We start from the raw sequence: 5,954 nt of genomic DNA, 5'->3' as shown, positions 1-5,954 counted from the left end.
CGATGCGAACCGTAAAACAAAACCAACGGCTAATCATAAGACCAAAAGACGAATGCATCAACTTGCCATAAAGATAGGCTGGGCAAGACAGTACGCGTCCCGGATTAAATGTGTGATTGACTACATCACATCTGGCAGGAATTTTACCGCCAAGGTTCGAAAGTTCGCGCTCGAACTCCGGACCCGTTATCACACACTTAACAAGTCAAAGCTGCTGATCATCAGGCAGCATATTGTCGAGAGAATACGGATACTATCTGACGCTAAGAGAAGTCTAGAGCGGAGGGAGAGATGGGTCAGAGAAAATCAACAGTTTCTCTCTGGCCCATCTCGACTCTTCCAAGACCCTCCAGTTACTGTCGAACACCCACCCAAATCAGAGGAGGTCGAAGTATGTTGGAGAGAAGTCTACGAAGTTCAGCATGGACTAGACGAAGACTCAGAAAATATAAATAGCTTCAAGGAGTTATGTGTTGCCCTCATAACACCAACTCTGTTTGGCGCGATTGTTGGAATTTTATGTACTGAATTTAAATGTAATATAGGTCATTTTAAAGGAAATTTAGTTTGTCATAAGAAGCTCAAATGAAAAATATTATTAAAAAATTTTTCTTATGCTAAAAATACAAAAAATGTAAAAAAGTGCGTTTTCCAAACTCGTCAAACTATTCTCATAATATGAGATACTCCAGGAAATAGCTAATTAAATGCAAAATAAAGTCTTATTTTTAATGAAAAACTTCATTCTATGTTTCCGGAGTATAAATTTACTGCTATTTAGATATATTTAGTTTCTGCAGTAGTCACAAACACTTTTGTAACCAATTTCCCCCGCGCAGCCAAAGTGTTATAAAAACCGTAGGTATCTCATATTATGAGAACCACACCATGCAACTATGCACTTACTATGCCTGACATGTACAATGAAAAACTTCAACACTATCGATATTTTTCTACTTAGTTATTCAATCCCCATCACTCCAGACAAACTTTACTGCTAAATACATATTTAATGAATAATAAATAGGGTTTAAAGAATTCCCTTCCTAGAATTCGACCACCATCGATTTCACAAAAAGTTCACCTATAATCTTTAGAAGCCCAATGAAAAATGGACTATACCACGAAATTACTCTTTCTTCAAGGGCTACAAGTTAGTGATGGAACCAACAGAGTGGGTCTCTTAGTTTAGCTGATACCCCGCTTTCTCATATTACGAGAATATCTCATATTCGAGTACTCTCCTCTATATATACACTACTAGTGGGACGATGGTCGTGGGGGCTAAAGCGTAGGCTTTGGACCCACTCCTTCGGCTTGCGGGTTCGATTCCCGCCTCGCACTCTGGAAGAGTCTCGGTGGCCCATGCGGTGAACACTAGCCTAGCAAGGGAGTTGTTCATCTCCGGAGAGTCGTGGGACCGGTACCTCTAGAGAAAAAGGTTTTCTCTAAGTACTTAAGGCTGTTGCTCTTGGTGGTTCGGAACCCACCTTAAACAGTAGGTCCCCCTTCCACCACCAAGTAAGTGTGTGGAGGGTGTGTAAAGGAATAAAGAAGGTGTAAGAAAAATGTAAACCCTTAGGGGACACATTAGAAGCTTCCACTGAATATACACTACTCGTTTAAAAATAATCCACCTTAAGCACAAAATGATCATATATTTTGAAAAACTTTGTGCTTAAGGCCAATTTGGTTGGGTTTTGCAGAGCTTGATAAAAAAAATTCTTGCCATTAAAAATGTTCCGAATCTGGTTCGAAAAAATGAAAGAAATGGCAATATTGCACTCCAGTCGGCTTACGCGAGAAATGTATTTCCGACCTCGCGTAAAAATTCTATCATTCCGTCACATATCTGTTACATTTACAAATAAGTAAATTGCGACAAAACTCAATTGGAACAACGTATCATAACGATTTTCTTATATAGTTACAGAACGAGTATAGAACAATTATAGAATAAAGGTTCTGGAACACGTGTGACATTTTAGTGATGTAACAGTTCTATCAGTCTACGTATATATTTTACAATACAGAATTCCGTAACTTTTAGGTACGCTTATAGCAATTCAATTTTTAGACTAACGTGAAATTTATGTGCTGCAATTGTTATGCTACACGACTGAAAGAAAGTTATGTATAAATGTGACCTTTTGTAACGTAATATTTACAGAACGTGCCCGCTGGGTTATAACTCCAATTGACTTCGTTTATATGTTCCAATATTGTATAGTGCCGGTAAGGATACGTGTTCCGCATTATCCTAAAAATTTCGCACGGTTAACCCGTCGGGATATCCTGCAAGACGGAAATCTGCATATCCCAGGGATATCCCCAGGATATCTGAGATGTCTATTGCGTGTTTCCGGGATATTAAAATGTCAAACGTGAGATATTAATATTGTGTGCTTATTCCACGTGGAACATTTAAATACCTCAAAATAGTTACATGTACATCCCGGAGATCCTGGGGATAACCCGGAACATAAATAAGATCAAATGGGATAACCTAATGCAGTGATAATAACAATATTAATAGTGGCCCGCCCTTTAATAGTGAGTTACACGTTCTCATTTTCGCATGGAAATAGTAATTGCATAAATAAATGTTCAAGGTATCTGTTACCAGAATTTCATTTATTTCTAAACTTAAGTTTGGCCCTAAACAATAGCGCGTAATGGATATTCATAATCTATAACCTAAGTAAAACGATCAGCGGTGCGTTTCATCTTCGTAGCCATGCATGTATCCACACTAAAAAAGCGGATTGAGGCGAATTGAAAAAAGCTAGGTGATCCCATGAATTTTGTTTTGTGACGAACAAGAATTGAGTCAGTATGTGAAATCGCAAAATTCGCAAAGAAGTAATTCATCGTAAATTCTATTACATTCAATAAAAAGTAAAAAAACATCAACCGGAATTGCAGATTTTCTAAACAAAACAATAGCGCCCTCATATCATGAAACACATGGTGTGGCGTCACTCGCCGTCCAAGCTGAAGAAAATACAGGGTTAGTTTGATAATAACAACCCAAGTAATTAATAATCAACCTTTTTACTAAAAGGGCTTATTTTTGTGGAATATAGATATGCCTTGATACGCTAAAGCCATTAATGGTAATTCGCCCATTTATGATTAGTGATTTTTTCCTTAGTGCTCCAATTTCAACAATGCTGAGACTAAAGGGGCTCGAGGAATAAAAATGAAAAAATATGCAAAAGGGATGAATGACGTTAACCCATTGAAATATTTATTTTTATAATTATATAGAATAATCATTGCTTTGGGCGAATTGTAGCATAAATGCAATATGTGCAATACTGTATCCAGAAAACCTACCCCCAATTTTTTTATAGGTGCTTTTATAAATACTTCCATAAATTTGTTAGACAATTTATAATTAAATTTATAAATAAGTGATTTTATAATACTTATTACGTAAAGAAACGATTTGATTTTGCGAGGTTATAGCCTCTTCAGCGTTCCCCCTATTTCTGTCAAAAACCCACCCCAGATTCAACCTCTCAGAGACTTATCATCTGTTTGTTAAGCAGCTTGAAAGTTCATCCACATATAGTGAGATGCATAGAGATTGATGCCAGTTTGGAAAATTAGATTTACTATATCACCTGAAAAATATCGTATGAAAACAAACAATGTTACCTTCCAGAAGGGCGTCTTTCAGGACGACAACATGTCTGTGGCGACACTAATCATCGCGAGCATAAGATTACTCATTTATTTTATACGGATGACCTAAAGATATATGCTTCTAGTAAAAGAAAACTTCAGAGTGCTTTAAATATCGTCAAGCAATACACAGGAGAGGTTGGTATGGACTTTGGATTGGACAAGTGTGCCAAAATTCATCTAACGAAAGGAAAGATTATTGGTCTTCCCGAGAACCGAAGTGTTATTAGACATTTTGACACTAGAGAGACCTATACATACCTGGCCGTGCCTCAAAGCCACGCTCAGGACGCAACACCAGTGAAGGAGTCTCTATGAAGCAGATATAAACATCTTGTTCGGAAGATTTGGTCTTCTAATATGGCGGCGCTGAGCAAGGTATATGCGACTAAGATGCTTACCGTCTCTTTTCTACTCTACTCGTTTGGGTTGGTTCAATGGACGAAGAACGAGCTTAAGGCCTTTAATATCTCCACACGTAAGATCATGTATATCTATAAGAGCTTTTATATCAATTCGTCTGTTCTGCGATTATACATCTCACGCCGTCAAGACGGACGCGGACTTCTGAATCTCCATTGTCTTCATAACTGAATTGTTCTAAGTACAGCTTATATCTTTGCAAATGGTAGAGATCTTCTCCTGAAAATAATCAGGAACCACAAGCTTATTGACGTAAAGAAGTCAGAGGTTGAAAAATTTCGCCAAGAGCTACTTGACAAGAAAATGCACGGAAACTTTTACAGAAATGTAGAAGATGATGATTTCCGTAGAGTTCACAATTGGTTGATGAATTTTATATATTTTTTTTAACAAATTCAATAACAAATGCATTATTCGGGCATCTGTTGATGGAAAATTAAATTTGTTTCATTTTGTTCATAATATGAACAATTATAATCTTAAAACAAAATTTTTTCAATATAATATTGTTTCCATTCAATTTCTTTTGCAATATAAATTGAAAAAACTTATAATTATAAAAAATCGTAGAAATCGTTACTCTATGCAATTTAGGCGATTTCAACCATTTTCCTATTATTGACGAGCACCGGGAACGCCAAATAGACAAAATTACCATTTTTTCATCATATTTATTTATTTATAAGCAATTGAAAACTTAATTCAAAAATCAGTCTCGAAAACTCTCTTGGAAACCTTATCAGCTTTTTTTCAGATTTTTTCGTCCAAAGCGGTCAATATTTGTGAGTTGTACGTTACTTTAAATCCGAAAAGTAATTTTTTTCTACTGTGTAGAGTTGCAAATCTATCACAGGTTCGTAACCTTAAAATCATACCATCGTGCCAAAATTATGCCCAGGCACTTGCGAGGTGGCTGCAAAATTCTTTCACCCTTAGATTCGCTTCGTAACCTGAAGACACACGAGGGTTTCGCCGGCCTGTCGTTGAGATTTCATAGTGCCCTATGGCCACTAATCTCACGATTGTGAGACGTGGCCATAAGTGTGATATACTTGAGAAAAATTAAGAATTTGTAATCCTATGAATACGCGACTTTTCCTCCGTCTAAAAATCCCCCAACGGGAACAGAAAAAGTGCAAATCCTATTCCTCTCAATCAACTAAGTAAAATTTAACGAAAGCATTTATTTAACCTATTTTTCATGATTAAATCTTCTTATAACTTATAAATTCGAAAAATATACAAATTTATATTTCTTTATATTTTAATCATTTATTTAAACGTCTTAAAAATGCAACAAAGAAATCTATGCAAATGTGTGAATCTAGATAATTTTAACTCCACAGATGCAGAGTTGAATTGGTGAGAATTAAAATTTCAGAATTTACATTCCGGATGAAAGAATTAAAACAACTTATTACACATATTTTGTGAACTTATTAGTAATAAAAATATCTCTGTGAGGTGCGTTACCAGTAAAATTAGAAGAAATTAAATATATTGAAAGCACGTTTTCTTTGGGAGAATAGAAAACTGTGTGGCGCTCGCTATGGAAATAGAAGCGAATACGTTTTAGGAGGCATCTAATTCTTATTGCGGCATTTTAGACAGAAATATAAATCGCGCATTCAAAATAATAGCATAATCTTCACTTTTGCACTGAAATCTGAAAATATTTTTTTTTCTATTCTACGCTTATTACAGGGTTGTTTAATTCTTTTTAAATTATATATATATATAGGGCCTATGACAAAACCACCGAACGCGTCCTCGGGTTGCGGACAGAGGGTCCCTGTACCAAGGGTTTCTGCTGAATATGGTTACAAAAATAAATAGGCAGT

At 36.0% G+C, this 5,954-nt stretch overlaps 1 protein-coding gene across 11 annotated transcripts in view; it reads right to left on the bottom strand.

The window, feature by feature from the left end:
* Nucleotides 1-5,954, bottom strand: part of LOC117177683 (epidermal growth factor receptor-like) — a 326,636-nt gene that overhangs the window by 50,206 nt on the left and 270,476 nt on the right. Inside the window, exon 1 of one of the 11 annotated variants that reach the window (XM_033368529.1) lies at nucleotides 3,952-4,045. The exons of the other annotated variants lie outside the window; for them this stretch is intronic. The gene's annotated coding sequence lies outside the window, so the exon portion shown is untranslated. Of the gene's footprint in view, nucleotides 1-3,951; nucleotides 4,046-5,954 lie in introns of those variants that run through there. 11 annotated transcript variants of the gene reach the window in all.

This window comes from Belonocnema kinseyi, chromosome 8 (genome assembly GCF_010883055.1).
Source record: "Belonocnema kinseyi isolate 2016_QV_RU_SX_M_011 chromosome 8, B_treatae_v1, whole genome shotgun sequence".
Classification (NCBI taxonomy): domain Eukaryota; kingdom Metazoa; phylum Arthropoda; class Insecta; order Hymenoptera; family Cynipidae; genus Belonocnema; species Belonocnema kinseyi.
Note: the sequence above shows the minus strand (reverse complement) of the source record. Positions and strands in the feature narration are given on the sequence as shown.